The sequence below is a fragment of the Magnolia sinica genome, chromosome 11 (genome assembly GCF_029962835.1).
Source record: "Magnolia sinica isolate HGM2019 chromosome 11, MsV1, whole genome shotgun sequence".
In the NCBI taxonomy this organism is placed as follows: Eukaryota; Viridiplantae; Streptophyta; class Magnoliopsida; order Magnoliales; family Magnoliaceae; genus Magnolia; species Magnolia sinica.
This window is the reverse complement of record NC_080583.1, coordinates 11,478,026-11,495,867: the sequence shown is the minus strand read 5'-3', so window position 1 is coordinate 11,495,867 and position 17,842 is coordinate 11,478,026.

Genomic DNA, 17,842 nt, shown 5'->3' with positions numbered 1-17,842 from the left:
AATTCTGGAGTGCATGTGTATCAAGAACCACACTTCCTGAGTATCAAAGCTTTTACCTTTAGGGAGCCCATTTGAAGGACTGTAGGTTGGGCCGGGCCGAGGTCTGTCCAAGCCCGGCCATCCGTCTAGGCCGAGGACAGATGAAGGCCCGAGCACAGGCTGTGATGATTATGCATAGCCCAGGTAGAGTCCGGCCCAAGAGCGTGCCCAGCCGCCCTCTTTTGTGCAAGATCCAGGCCGTTCATTTGGCACGCCGATCATGCATGATATGGACAAAAATCTGCTGAGACCACAAACAGGCTGATGGGCTAGCCCAAGCCTGGCACGGTTCATAAATGGCTTAAAACTTAGGACTTCGTGTGGCCCTTGGGCATATTATTTAAGCCCAAATCCAACTTGAAGCGGGCAAGCTCGAAAGCCCAATGGACCAGCAAGTCCATTGATAGACTTATAAGTGGAGTTGTACACGAACTGAATTAGCTAGGTTAACTTGCTCGGCTCGACTCAACCCGACTCAAAATATCTTGGCCCAAAATTAAGTACGAGCCACGTTGGGCTGATTTTTTAAGCTCCAAAATATTTCGAGCCAAGTCTGAGCTAAATCAGACTTGACTCGACTCGGTTCGAATCGATTCGATTTAGACTGAGTTTACTTAATGTGTGTGTGTGTGTGTATAATATTATATATTATAACATATATTGGATATTATATATATTAAAAACCTTAAAACTTAAACTTGAACTCAGCTTGTGGGTTTGAACTTGAACTCGACTTGAAAGATGAGCTAAAGCTCGGCCCAAGCTAGCTTGAGCTGCTGATCTAGTTGAGTCCGAGCTGACCAATCAAGTTTGAGGAGTTCGAGTTGGGTAGCCTTTTGGTTGAGCCAAGCTGGGCTAAACTGGACTCGGCGTACAAATCTACCTATCAACAGTGCTCTCATTGGGACCCATTCCTTGTCCGCGTCTCGACCGGGTCTAATAAAAATCTTATTGCACATGGGCCCAGTACATGGAAGATTCGATCATAGGCCCAACATCTCAGCCCATTGCATCCCTGCACATATCTGGGTCGTGATTTAACATCCTATCTCCCTAATTGTGGCCCACGTATGTATGATCTGAACCGTTCAGCTTTTGCACCTTAAGCGTTGTACCCAATAAATCATCCAGATGGGATTACTCTAGCTCCCAATCAGAGAACTTTGCGATAAAAAAAATGGATGGTTGGAAAAGGTCCAAGCAGTGGTCCACATAAAATGGGCCACTGTGATAGCATCAAGAAACAAGTTACAACAAGCCCAGAAGATAACGGTACAGACATTGTACACGTTTCACATGTACAAAGATATAAATGGGATGTACCATACTGGGAGATCAGGACACTACCGCATTTCGTCATTTGCATTGGTTTGTATCGTTGATACATCATCGATGCATCGAAAGTTAATAGAGATTTTGTTTTAATTTTCCATTAATCTATATTGGAGAAATGCTCCTAGTACTCGTAATTGCATTGGGACACTTAGATAGTCCAATTGATTCATCTAAACCGTTCATCATTAGGTCCAGCCACATTTCATTGACCATAGTAAAAATATCACACTAATTTGTTAAATATTAACTATTTCATCAATGCCCTTAGATATGGACGGTCAAGATCATTTACACTAAAAAGGTCTAAACAACAATTTGATCCATCTATTTGTTAGGGACCATCATGGATTGCTTATGATTATAAAGAGTCACTTTAAGTAGGCAATCGTAACCATCCCATCAGTGAATGTGTTTTGAACTTAATGGACCGTTCAGATCATTCGATTGGACTGTCCAAGTGAACTGATGAAACTAGAAGCACCATAACTTACAGTGAGAGCACTGAAGCATTTTTCTCTATGTTTTAAGAGAAATTATTTCCCAATCCTTCATCTTTCCAAATGTGCCAAAAGTGGCAAATGGGCAGGAGATCTGGGCCATTCATCTACCGGGCCTCAATAGCAGCTTGTCCTAGGGAGGCAAGTGGGTCAGACCAAAGCATGTCGAAGCGTCCAGTCCATGAGCTAGGAAGGTGAGTCCAACTCAACCCAGTCCATGAGCTAAAGGACCAGGCTTAGGGGTATCAATGGGCCGGGTTGGTCCCGCTGAGCTTTTCGCCTTTCAGGCCTGCTTACCTGGGCCGGGCTTGAACTTGAATATCTGGCCCGAGGGCTTAAATCTACTGCCAGTTTTCTAGATCATGTCGATCTTAGAGTAAGATGTCCAAGAGCCCATTGGCCCGCCTGGCCCACCCAGAGTTAATTTTGAAAGAGGAATTTGAAATTTCAATTTTAAAGTCTTACGATGGAAAAGTTATTTTATGTAAGTATAAGGGTTGCCGCCTAAGGTGGGCCCCACTATGGTGTTTATGCGAAAAATCAGGTGTGTTACCCGACATTAGGCCCAATGCCCAAAAATCAGCCACATTTGTGTTCCAGGTGGACCACATTATTAAAAATAATATGTAGGGCAACAATCACCCTCCTAACTATTTCACATTATATAGGCATCTCGTAGGCCTGTAAATATCATGGATAGACATCTCTTTCCTAACTATTTTCCTTAGTGTGGCCCACTTAATCACAGATCATCTCGAGTTTTTTTTTTAGCATAGGCATAACATAGGATTACACATGCAATGATTTGGGTGAATCTCAAATACATGGCAAGGTAAACAATGCAGTTCAAGGAGAGTACGTTGGTGTTAATGTGAAATCCACCCCGACCATAACGTGTATCACACCATGATAGGCCCATGACCAAAAAATCTAGCCATCAGTAATTCAAGTGGGCCACACAATTACAAATAGCATATTAGACAATGCACACCCTCCAAACTGTTTCACTTAGTGTGGTCCACTTGAATCATGGATATATGTAATTTTTGGGCCATGTGTCTAAATAGTGGTGTGGCATTTAATAATTAGAGTGGATTTTATATAATCATCATGGTGGTACTTATCAGAATCAAGTGTGGACATCTTTCGGGCAACCTTTTTCTTTTTTACATAGTCCACCTTAATCACGGATTAGTCTAATTTTTTAATCATTAGCATATTTTAGAATACACATCAAACGGTCAGAGTAGATCTTACGTACGCATCCCAATGTGGCTCAAAAAATTAAGAGTTTACTTTGGTTTTTTTAAATTTTTCTAGAAAAATTTAAATAAGGAACCACATTAGGTACCTCCTAGGCCTAACCTAAGTGCGATCCTTACTTTGGGGTCCACTTTGATAAATTTATTCTACATCCACACCGTCCATCCGTTGTGATGGATCATTTTAGGGAATGAGCCCAAAAATGAAGTACATCTCAACTGGTTGGAAACAATGTTGATTGAATGTCCCACTATAAAAACAAGTTCTAGGGTCCACCGTAATGTTTATTATCCATCCAACCTGTTGATAATGTCACACAAAACTGGATAAACTCAAAAAAATAAATATCAGGTTGATCCAAAACTTTTGTGGCCCACAAGAAGTTTTTAATAGTCAATCATGACGTTTTCCTATGATCTGATCCACTTGAGATTTGGATCTACTTTAATTTTTAGCCATGTTCTAAAATGATCTGGAAAAATAAATGAACGGCGTATATGTAGAATGAATACATCAAAGTGGGCCGTAAGGGCCACACGTAATTGGCTCCTTTAAACACCAACCATCTTGGGCCTCGCCGAGCTCTGGTCGGGCTCCATATTAACATTACGGCCCAGGCCAGGTCCAGACTATGCGGGCCTAGCTTGGAAACAGCTTGATTCGGCCATGTTGAGGTCGTCCAGACCATGCGAATCAACTATTCAAGGGAGCCGTGCAACAAAATTTTTTAAGGGCCCATCATGATATTTCAATGACATCCACTCCATCTATCATGTTCTTTAGTTCATACAACACAATAAAAAAAAGTCCCACTTAATAATTAAGTGGGCCACACCACAGACAAATGCGAAATACTGTCACATACCATTTAAGCCTTTTTTAAGCCCACCAAAGTTTGGATCAGGTTGATGTTTGGTTTTTCATTTCCATCCTGGTTGAAATCACCTTAGTAACGTATTGGATGGCATAAAAACATCAAAATGAGCCCTGTAATGGTTTCAATGGTGGGAGTCCTTATATCCATTGTTATATTGTGTATGCCCACTTGAGTTTTGGATTAGCCTTATTTTTCAGTTGACATATTAAAAACACCTGGCACAGATGATGAAGGGACCGGATATCACACTGACATCATAGTGGGCCCCACGTAACATTCTATTGCACGGGGCTCTGTACAACAGTTGTAGAATTCTCGTTCTCTTCAAGTAAGCCGCGTTGAGAAATTTAGGACTGTGGACCCACCTTTTATCCAGCTGCGTTTTATGCAAGAAGGCAAACTTCGTTTTGCAACTTAGACCTGCACGTGCGGATTACGTATTTCAGGATGAAAATACCTCTCCTTTCACATAAACGGATAGGGTACTCCCCTGCCACCAGCCAATGGCGGATTGTCGGTGGTCTGTGGGCCCACCATGATGTATTCTTTTCATCCATGCCGTCCATATATTTTTCCACATCATTTTATAATATGGACCAAAAATGAGTATATCCAAATCTCAAGTGTACCACATTACAGGGAAAAGTGCCGAATGAGTGTCGACCATTAAAAACTTTCTGGGGGCCCACTGTGATGTCTGTGAGAAATCCTCCCCGTCTAACTTCATTCATAGGGTCACAAAGACCTGGGTGAAGAAGAAAAACAAATTTCATAATGATCCAAAACTTCTATAACCCCTAAAAGAGTTTCAATGGTAGATGTTCAATTCCCCAATGCCTTTTACAGTGTGGTCTACTTGATAGTTAGATCTATCTTATTTTTCGTCTCAAACCTTAATATGAGGTCACAAAATATATGGACGGTTTGGATATAACACAGACCTCATGATGGGACCCACAAAACAACAAAATAAAAAACAAAAAAATGGGAACCTATAGCTATGGATTATAACCGTTGCTATAGAGGTTGCTCCGCAATCAATCACTGCACCCGCGATTCCACCGCAAGTCGTTGTCCCAATCGGCGGTCATCAACCCCCAATCTATGGCTACAGATTATAACCGTAGCAACAACCGTATCCATATCCTTTATTTCTTTCTCTCTCTCTTTTTCTTTTTATTATTATTATTATTATTATTATTTTTTATTTTTACATGGAGAATTTTATTCTACCTACATTTTTCCCTAACACATATTCATATAAATATGTATATATAAGCATATAAAATTTTTTTATCTCTTTTTTTCATTTCTTTCTTTATTCATATAACAAAAATATCTTCTAAACCAAAATTAGTTACTTGACGTACCATATATGATTTTAGAGCTAAAATTTGGGCAGGCTCAACCCGACCAACCTGTGGCCAACTTGACATTAGGTTGGGCTTGGGCAGGATGTATCGAGTTTGGTTTTGGGGTTGGGCCATACAAACACCAACCTGATAAAACTTGGGTTGAGCTAGGATTAAGGTCTTGGGTTGCCTGACCCAACACGAACTCGATTAATATATAAGTTCTTTATAAATTAATTATAATTGAGTGCAAATCATTTGTGTTGAAGGCAAAGGAAATTCCAATGCCTCCCCTCAAGCTAACAAGATATGCTGGATTTTCCTCTCCGAAATAAATTGCTTGATACAAAATACGACTTTTAATGGAGTAGTCCTATATTTTAGCTTTTTTTTTTTTAAAGAAAAAAATGCATGGAAATGATGGTGAAGTGAAGAGAATTGACTGTGAAATGAAATAGAATCACTGGAATTGACCGTGAAATGCATGGAAATGACCGTGAAGTGAAGGGAAATGACCGTGAATCAACATGGAATTGCCGGGATTGACCGTGAAATGCATAGAAATGACCGTGAAGTGGAGCGAATTGACCGTGAAATGCGTGGAAATGACCGTGAAGTGAAGGGAATTGACCATGAAATGCACGGAAATAACTATGAATCAACACGGAATCGCCGGGAATGACCGTGAAATGCATGAAAATGACCATCAAGTGAAGCGAATTGACCGGAAATTGAGCGGGACAAATTGGAAAATGAGCAGGCCAAACTGAAAAATGAGCGGGACAAACTGAAAATTGAGCGGGACAAACTGAAAATTGAGCAGGACAAACTGGAAAATGAGCGGGCCAAACTGGAAAATGAGCAGGACAAACTGAAAATTGAGCGGGACAAACTGAAAATTGAGCGGGCCAAACTGGAAAATGAGCTGGCCAAACTGAAAATTGAGCGTGAAATGAAACAGAATCACTGGAATTGACTGTGAAATGCATGGAAATGACCGTGAAGTGAAGGGCAATGACGGTGAATCAACACGGAATCGCCGGGATTGACCGTGAAGTGGAGCGAATTGACCGTGAAATGCGTGGAAATGACCGTGAAGTGAAGGGAATTGACCATGAAATGCACGAAAATGACCATGAATCAACACGGAATTGCCGGGAATGACCGTGAAATGCATGGAAATGACCGTCAAGTGAAGCAAATTGACCAAAAATTGAGCGGAACAAATTGGAAAATGAGCAGGCCAAACTGGAAAATGAGCGGGACAAATTGGAAATTGAGTGGGACAAACTGAAAATTAAGCGGGCCAAACTGGAAAATGAGCAGGACAAACTGGAAAATGAGCGGGCCAAACTGGAAAATGATCAGGCCAAACTAAAAATTGAGCGGGACAAACTGGAAATTGAGCGGGCCAAACTGGAAAATGAGCTGGAAACGGAAAATATTTGAGAAATTTGGGACGGTGGACCCCACCTTTTATCCAGCTGTTTTTATGAAACACTACAAATTTAGTCTTGGAACTTAGACCTGCACGTGCGGAGACCGAATTTTAGGATGAAAATACCCTTATTTTTTTCACTCTTTTCATTGCATTGCTTTCAGCGTTGCTTTCACTCCCCTTAACGAAAAAACAGGTGCTTCCAACCCTACACTCTCTTGGAACGAAGAACTGAAGTATGAAGGGTTTTCTTCTCATTTTTCTGACTGAAATCTCTGTGAAGCATCTAGATATCCATCTAGATATCATTAATCTACATTTGCCATTTTTCATCTTGGCTACGGTTATGTGAAATCCCACAAACTGGTATGTTAAGGAATGGTATGTTGTACAAGCTTTAAAACTTGAATGGTATTCTGTACAAATATTAAGGAATGGTATGTTGTACAAACTGAATGGTATGTTGTACAAGCTTTACAACCCGAAATGTATGTTGTACAAGCTTTAAATTCCAAACATTTTTGTGGGTGGTCAACAAATAGAAGGGCCGCAATTAAGGAATCTTAAGCTCTTTCGTGGGTCCTAAAGGCAACCATTAACAGTTTGGATAACTGAACAATGGCCCCCACATGTAGAACTCCTTAAAACCTGAATGGTATGTTGTATAAGCTTTAATAAATACTTCAAAAACCAGAACATGGCATAACAGAACATGCCAAACAGCCAAATATACCCAACACCACACATTCTTCAAAAATCAAAACATGGACATGAACACAAATAAGCCAAAGATGTAAACACATGCACATACACATTCTTCAAAAATCAAAATGTGGGAATCAACACAAACAAGCTAAATATTATGAGAACATATACATTTTTCAAAAGTAAAAAAAAGGGTATCAACACAAACAAGCCAAAGATACAAAAATAAAATAAAAATGACATTCTTCAAACATCAAAACATGGGAATCAACCCAAACAAGCCAAAGATCACATTAGCAACGTTTCCACAAATCAAAATTGAGAAAGACAAAAAAAAAAAAATCATATTCTTCACAACTCAATTATAATCTATAGAAACCAAACAAAGCCCACAACAGTTACAGTAATGCAAGATATTAAGAACACGATATTCAAACTCCAAAAAATGTTATGCATTTCAAGATAACCAAAAAAAAAAATTTTCAATCCTTTACAAGGAAAAAAAGAAAAAGAAAAAAAACCCCAAAAATAGAATTCAATCCCATATAGCTAAATCACTATATCATATTAATATTTGTCATATTATCTCATATTAAGTCAGCCCCATGTTTGGCTAAAGATCCACAAGAGAGAGAAGCATACTAGATTAGCTCAACCAATAGCTATTAAAAACACAATTGAATCTCTAAAAATATAAAAATAAGAAAAGACCCAAAAAAGGCCACAATCAACTGAAACCAAAACTTGTAGAAAACATAATCTTAGAAAAATCATAGACAACAAAGAAGAAGATTGATTAGATAACAAAGATTGATCAATCAGTATGATTTTATATTTATGCTCCATCGACAATAGGGCCCATAATAAATCAACATTTTTGTATGATATGATCAACTGCATCTCTCCAAAAGTACCAGCTATCAGGGAATTTTGAAAGATGAAATCCTTCCAACTATGGTTTCAACGGTGGAAATCATTATGCCCACTGTTTCCCATGGTATGATCCACTTGATCTTTTGATATGCTTCAATTTGGGGCTAAACCGCTTAAATTAGATGGAAAAATGGATGGACGGCGTGGATATACTACGGGCCAAACTAGAAATTGAGCGGGCCAAACTAGAAATTGAGCGAGACAAGCTGAAAATTGAGCAGGCCAAACTGGAAATTGAGCGGGACAAACTGGAATTGAGCAGGCCAAACTGGAAAATGAGCAGGACAAACTAGAAATTGAGCAGGACAAACTGAAAATTGAGCAGGACAAACTGGAAAATGAACGGGCTAAACTGGAAAATGAGAGTGCCAAACTAGAAATTGAGCAGGGCCAAACTGGAAATTGAGCGGGCCAAACTGGAAATTGAGCGGGGTTGGATGTTCATTAAAAGGTTCCCATTTTCTATGTAAGTAGAAAAGCTTTAAAAGAAAGGAAAGACTAGTGACTGTATTTATCAAACAAAATATGCAATTTACATAAAATACACCTAAGTAAAGTTGGTTTTATTTCCTCATGATATCTGAAAAGTGGGGTCCTCAAGCTCTTCATCATGGATTCCTATGAAAAGTTGGTTTTATTTCCCCATGATATCTGCAAAATTGCAAAAAGCACTAATCAAAAGAGTCTAGAGCTAGATATCTTCAAGCAATTGCCATGAAACTTGATTGACTTTTTGGAAACCTTTATCTATTTCTGGTAAGCTTATCTTATGTTTTTATTGCTGGAAAATCAAGAAAGTATATAATTACTAGAATTCCTCAATCGTTACTGCTGGTCCATATCATTATCAGATGCGCATTCCAAGCATGTAAACGTGGCGCCTATTCATTATTGCAGATAGTGGTTGAGATAAGTCTTATTGGAAGACAAGCCAGTGGGTCTGTTACCATAACTGATGGGGAAACTGCAAGTTGTTATGTTTTCTTTATGTAGGCATGGTTTATTTTTTCATGTAAAAAATAGATTCTTTCACATGCATATTACTCATTTTAGTTGGGGATTTATTTTAGTACTCAACTAGTAGTCCTGGGAATATTCATTTGAGCGGGACAAACTGGAAATTGAGCGGGACAAACTGGAAATTGAGCGGGGGACACATGAAATCAGCGGGGCAAACTAGAAAATCATTATGCCCACTGTTTCCTGTGATATGATCCACTTGATATTTTGATATGCTTCAATTTGGGGCTCAACCCCTTAAATTAGATAGAAAAACAGATCGACAGCATGGATATATTACATGAAACAGATTGACTACTCCCCCTGCCACCAGCCAATGGCTGGTGTTCGGTGCTCTATGGGCCCAATCATGATGTGTGTGTTTCAACCATGCCGTCCATCTTTTTTTATATATCATTTTATGATATTATACAAAAAATGAGGTATATCCTGATCTCAATTGGACCACATTACAGGAAACAATGTTTAATGAACATCGACCATTAAAAACTTTTTGGTGGCCATAAACGTATTGGATTAAGCTGATCTTTGTTTTAGCCTTCATCTGGGTCTTTATGACGTAATAAACAGATTGGATTTCAGATAAATAGTACAGTCGGCCTCAAGAGGATTTAAATGATGGATATCCAATCACTATTGTTTTCCTGTATTGTGGTACATCTAAGATTTATATCCCTCTTATTTTTAGGATAAAGCCTTGAAATGAACTTTAAAAATGGATGAACTTTAAAAATGGATGGACGGAATGGATGAAACATATACATCATGGTGGGGCCCACAGAGCACCGACCACCAGCCACGGGGCTAGTGTCAGGGGGAGTAGCCAATCCATTTCCTATACTTATACATTCAATGTGGGCCCAACTGAGTTTAAAATATACCTCTGGTGCGTGCTTTCTTCGCTGGACCGACCATTTTCAGAAGGGGGGCCCATAAAAAAAAGAGATAAAAAATTTTTATATGCTTATATATACATATTTATATAAAATATGTGTTAGAGAAAAAGTGTAGGTAGAATAAAATTTTACATGTAAAAAAAGAAAAAACAATTGTATAGGGATACGGCTATAGCTACGGGTATAATCCGTAGCCATAGATAACAGTAATTCGGCGATCAATCGCGGATCCCGCGATTCCACTGCAAGTCACTGTTCCAATCAGCAATCAATCGCAAATTCCACGATTCCACCCCCGATCTATGGCTACAGATTATAACCGTAGCGATTAAAGTTTTACAAGTAAAAAAATTGCACAGGAATACGACTATAACTACGGTTATAATTGTCAATTTATCGATATTATCGATATGTCACTTGTCGATATTATCGACAAATATCAGTTTTGAATAAAAACCTGCATTAACTACTTTCACCAACCATCCTTTATTACCCTCCATACCCATTTCTTTACACTCCTTCTATAACGTTCCCTCCACTTCATCTCCAACGGATTTCTCCACCTTAGCAACTTTAATCTTTGAAGGATGTCTTTTAAAATGATCTCGGTAAGTCTGTGTTCATTGCAATCACTATGAAATGTTGAGTTTGTTGATGATGGAAACCCCTTTTCACCTTCCTTTCTTTTATTATGATACCTGTTTTATTTGCTACTCGTTGGACAACTTCTATTGCTTTATCGAGTAAGCTGCCATAGCTACAGGTACTTTGGTACACAGGTTGTTAGAAATTACTCATAAATTGAATATGTGGCATAATTACAAACTATGTATCATCCAAAGTATATAAATTACATAAATTACACGATATGCTATACACCGGGTATTGAAAACTTGCACGATCAACGATTATGCCCGGTTTGTTTGCATCACCCATACTTACTGTTTTCAATTCCTCTCCATGCGATGGAATTCTAAGCTTTTTGGGTCTTCCAGCTAACCTCCTGTCTTGGGGGTTTAATCTGCGCACAATATTCTTTCATCCTCGTTGAAATTTTTCACTCGCTATTGTTGCGTACTGGATACACCGATTCGCTATACCTTCTAAGGAAAATAGAGGTAATACTCAGGTCTTGGCACAAAATTTTTCGGGTCATTACAACATGGCCAGGTAATTATGCACCGTGTAGAATGAGGAGCAGTATGAATAGTGATCCATATTGTAGTTTATGCAGGCTGACAGGACATGCATAACGCCAAACTCACGACATGTACATGAAAACTCACTGAGCTTCACCATATCGTTATAATTGAAATAGCCAAGCTATATGTCCTAGAGGGGGGGTGAATAGGACTATGCCAAATTAAAAATAAATACAACGGAATATAAAATAAAGAATAGATAGCAATCACAGAATATGAATGAAAAGCAACCTAAAATAGAGAAATAGAAACACAAATTGTTCTAAGGACAACCTTACACCAAAAACCAAAGTTTATGATAGGACAACCTTATTTCTAGAACAAATAGAGAAATAGAAGCACAACGTAATAAAGAGATAGCAAAAATATAATGCTGTAATGTAAATCTAAATTATTACAACATTCTCCACTGTGCTTGAAATGTAAAATTTACAATATTCACATCCACACATACATTCCACAATTCTGAATGATAAAAGATAGGAAATATAAATCACACATCCACAACATAAAGAATTATAGTGGTTCGCCTGTGTGTTCACCAACTGTTAAACAACAGCCACAAGAATGCTACTCCACTCCTAATATCCTCACATAGGGGATATTAGCGTTCACTATCAAATAGGTTTTCACAGGTTCACCCAAAACCTTTACAATTGTGTCTTTTTCAAAGGGCTTATACAATTCAAAAACCTCACTTTTGAGTTTTCTGGCTCTCCTCAGATAACCAACAACTTTGAGATTTTTCTGGCTTAACCTCAAACAAAACCAAATAATATAAATTACACAAATTGTAAAATACCTGATTTTCTCCTTCGTTGTAGCAGCCCAGAAGAACCAAGTCGGAGTAGAGATTTGAATGTCAAAGTTCAATGTCCAATACTCACTTTATAATGGTTCTAGGTTCTAATAGATTTTAAATTAAAACAAAAGGGCTAGCTCTAATTGATTTTGATTCCAGAAAAAGGAAAACAACAATTCCTCTTTTTCAGATTAGATTGGAATGCAAGAAACAAAATCAATTAACAAAGCTAAAGAAAGAGAATATTAAATATGCACACTTAGCTTATATGGAGCACCGACTTATCTCTCAGAAGACCGAATTAATTTAGCTTAAAGTTCATGTTTTATTCTGAGATTCGTGCTCTATTTATAGGTGAGCAAATCACACCTTCCACCGGTCTAAGGACTTCTACGACTGATCGTAGAACCAACAGATATTTGAAAAATTTGGGCGCGATAAAATTTGGCAGTTTTACGACTGGTCGTAGGTCTCCTTCGACTGGTCGTAGGATCCCTTCGACTGGTCATAGGTTGTCTAATTTGAACGCTGTTCTTTGAGTCATCTACAACAGGTCGAAGATGCAGTCGACACTGTACCTACGACTGGTCGAACAGTCCCTAGGACTAGTCGAAGCCTAACAGAAAATTTTCAATTTTTTTAACAAACTTATGACTGATCCAGGAATTTCTTAGACAGGTCGAAGCAGTGCTAGGACTAGTCGAACAAAGTCTAAGACTAGTCTTAGAATAGACCAAAACTCACTTATAGAAAATATATGAATTATGTATCCAAAATGACCTACTCTAAAGGTCAACCTAAGGTCAGTCATACCTCAAGAGTGAAGTAAGGACACTGAATATAAGAGATAAGTGATCTTTGAAAGTAGTAAAGCTTGAAGTCTTGATGGAGCTCAAACTTGAAAGCTTCTTAAGATCTTAAGGTAGAACTTGAATGCATCTTGAGATCTTGATAACAATCTCACTTTCTCGAGTCTTGACTTGTGAACAGTGATTGTTAATCGAAATTGATCTTGAGTAGAGCATTGTTCTTCATATATGCAAGCTTCATAGTAGTGTCTTTGGCACCACAAATTTAACAACACACAGGGCTATAAACTATGACACTTACAATAATCTCCAACGACATAGTACTCATATCGAGAAATAGCATGGCAGCGAACATCCCGCGCCTTCTGCACGATATCCTTTAACTGTTTCTCTGCCCATTGTGTCAATGGACCCACAAATGATGCCGCAAATTCTCGTCCCTTGTAAAACAATTCTTGTATCTTTAATATTACAGCCTCTATCAATTTCGTAACAGGGTATTCGCGTGCTTCTTTGAAAAGGGCATTAACGCACTCAGAAATGTTTGTTGTGACCAAGTTGAATCTTCTTCCTGGAAAGTGCAAAGATGTCCATCTCTCGTACCCAATTTCTGTTAGCCATGCATATACTGGGGGATTGGCCATTTCGATATCATGCATTATTTTTTCAAATTCGGCCCTCCTACAAGTCTTCACAGCCATCCAGTAATACATCTCCAACGACTTGTCCTTAAAAGTGTCCACCAAGTTTCTGTAGATGTGGTACGCGCAATACCCATGGATTGCACATAGGAGGACTTGGGGAACCTCTTTCATTAGACCTTTATGTCAGTCGGATATAATGACAAGACCCTCCATAGACCCTAACACATTGTTAAGGTGGGTAAGGAACCAATTCCAACTATTGTTGTTCTCCGATTTCCCGATGCCAAACGCAACTAGAAATATATGATTGTCCCCATCTAAGGCCGTAGCGATGAATAGAACACCCTTGTATTTGCCCTTTAAGTGTGTCCCGTCAATAGCCAATACCCTCCGCAATGATTGCTAGAAAACATCTCTCGAACTTGTAAGTCTGTTGATTAACAACGACAGTAACTGTCCCTGGGTTGGGCCTCCTCAACTCATGCAAATACAAAGGGAGTTGATTGTAAGAGTCTTCATAAGACCCCATCACGTGATTAATTGCAAGCTCCCTAGCTTTCCATGCCTTCCAATAACTAATACGAATATTATATTTCTCTTGCATGGCGAAGATAATATCACGTGGCCTCAACCCTATGCGTTGTTCAATGCGACTAATAACCAGATCACATGCTAGCTTACTGCTGGCTTGCCAGTGAACACTCTTCATCCATGCCATGCCGCACGTGTGTTTTGATGTATAACTCTGTATTTTGAATATACCCGTATCATTCACCCGAGATGCATAAACTCTTCATTCGCATGCATCTTCGAAGCACACCGCAGTAAATCTGCTCGAATTTGAGTATATTACTCTATACTGGAAATTATTTTGAAGTGCAAATTGGCTCAAAACATACTGGCACCGACTCTTGTCCTTAAATGTTTGCCCAACAGCTATATCAGTCGGTTCACATAACAAATCGGTAGATTCCAGCATTTTTGCATTGGTGAGTGCATCATCATCAAACGACACGAGAACTTGACGAGTCATGAGGTTTGATGTTTCGGAAAGGTCTCGAAGCAGAATGTGGCTTACATGCACAGATGGGATGGTGGATGATGATGGAAAATCTGCTGTTGATGCTAACGGCGGTGTCTTGTATTCATAATTACTGTTAATGTCAAGTGCACCACTGACTTGGCTAGTCACAACGTTTGATGTTTGCGGTGGCTCGGGTAATTGATCATTGCTTACTACCACTTGTAATGGAGAAGGATTGTTATTGAATTCCACACCATACTCCTCAGCCACATTGTCTACATATATTGTGGTATTGATGTGTTGCATTGTTTCAATGACTAACGGGATGAATTTATCCGAATGCTCAAACTGGTAAGACAAGAAGTCTTTGATGTCATCGTCATCTTCGATTTCGATTGAAGGCATTGATTCGTTAGTGCAAGGATTCAATACTTTTATTCTAATATCACAATCTTCTTGTCACGCCCCAAACTCGGAAACCGGGCTCACAAAATTTTCGATCACTGAATCCGGTGTTGACAGCCTCCGTAGTACCCCATTCTCGGCTCCCAGCGTATATACGCCAGATTTCGATCCTGGGATCCTACAAGGAGGATTTTTCAACGTACATTTATCTCGTAATGAGCATAACCACAAGATTACCCAAATCACAAAAGCAACATCATCATCACATATCCACTAATATAATCATTTGAGTACAATACTGAAAGGGAAATACATATATAAAATAAATCAAAGCTCCGAAAGACTGCTGCACGCTCCAAGCTCAATGCTGTTGCAACCTAACATCACCTGCACGCATCTATCGTGCATAAGCTTATAGAAAGTTTAGTGGGTGGTGAAAGTATGTGCACAAGGTAAGTGCCCAATAACCAATATCAGAGTAATCAGAGTCATGCGCTCATGTATCTACTCAGTCTAGACGTTGGAGCAACCTCTGAAACCAAGAGGGTTTAGGGACTTTCATCCAGAGATATCTATAGCACCCCATGTAGAACAAATTTTCGGTGTCCCATCTAGCCATCCATGAGATACCTGTGGAGGCTACAGCCCTGATGTCGCTAGGGCGTACGGTGGTCATGTCACATAAATGCAAGATGCATGAGTCACACAGTCCAATCATGCATCAATCCTGCGCATACCGTGCGCTTAGGTGAGACAATCTCTGCCTATCAGGGAGTCTCATAACAACCTGCCCAATGACATATGCAATGGTCAATCACATCTCATAACAAACATGCAGATGCTGCGTTTGGGCATGTGTCATGATGCTATGCGGTCACATACTCATAATCGGTATCAATATCGACATCGACAATTGACCTCGACAATATGGACATTTAACCAACATTATCCCTAAGGAATGGCCCACATATAGTCCAACGTATAGTGGACTCATGGCCACACAAGGGCCAAATATACAACATCATAGGCCCCACTCAAGAGCTTAATACTCATCATAGTGGGTCTTTCACATGGGCCTAACATAGATCACGATGGGCCTCATATAGGTCTTGACAATCGGCCTCGGCCATTGAAATCGGCCTCAACAATCGGAATCGACCTATACAATCGGCCTTGACAATCAGAATCAGCCTATATAATTGGCCTCGACAAATCGGAGTCGATACTCGACCTCGACAATCGGAATCAATCGAAATTAGAATCGACAAATCGGTCACGACAATCGGCCTAACAAGGTCTAAGGGAAGGTCACAATGAGGACATCTAACCGTCATTACCTATCAAGGTGGACATTCAACCAACATTACTCCCAAGGAGTGGCCCATACAAAGGATCCACACACAATCAGAATTAAAATCGATCGATACTCAGAATCAAAAAATCGGTCACGACAATCGAGATCGATCGATAATCAGAATTGACAAATCGGTCACGACAATCGGGATCGATCGATAATCAGAGTCGGCAAATCGATCACGATAATCGACCTAACAAAGCCTAAGGGAAGGTCATAATGAGGACATCTAACCGTCATTGCCTATCAAGGTGGACATTCAATTAACATTGCTCCCAAGGAGTGGCCCATACAAAGGATCCACACACAACGCAATGACCATACATACCTCGCATTGGGCCTCAACCATGGGCCTCGAATACATCACAATAGGCCTTGCCCATAGGCCATGAATACGTCACAATAGACCCCGCCTATGGGCCTCAAATCCACAATAGGTGAGCCCTACACATGGGCCTTACATACATCAAGTGGGCTTCATCAATGGGCCGCACTAATGGGCCTTATACACATCAAGTGGGCTACATCATAACAGGTATGTAGCTGGTGCAAGGGTACTCCAGCCAATCCGTTTCCCACACATGCATCAAGGTAAGTCCCACCGTCCAAGGACTGGACGGTGGAGATTCATACATCACGTGGGTCCCACGTCCCATGTGGACCGATGGCAGAGTGGATATAGAATAAATACATCAAGGTGGGCCACGTTGGATGGCATAGATAAGACACAAAAATCCAGGTGGGGCCTCATCAGCACCGTCCAGATATGGATAGTGGGGATACAAAATACATACGGCAAGGTGGGCCCCCACCATAATGTCTATTTTCCATCCAATCCTACCATATGGTCACAAAGACCTGTTTAAGGAGGAAAAAAAATATCATTGATCCAAAACTTCTATACTCCCATGAAGTTTCAATGGTGTATGATCAATCCCCACCAATTTCTACAGTGTGGTCCACCTGATGGATGGCTGGATCTATCACACATTTCATGGTGGGTCCCATCCAAATGGACGGCCAGGATGAAGCAAATATCCCAAGCAGGACCCACAGAATTTGCTGACGCAAGTACAACAACTATTTGCTGCGGGTACCAGCCCACCGTCTATCTGGATGAAGAACAAATGGACGGACAGTTTGGATTTAATAGATGGATGGTGGAGATTTGAGCCACTAGCTGAGGTAAACACATAAGCTAAGTGCTGGAATGGTGGCAGACCAGCCAATCATCTCTCACTGTGGGT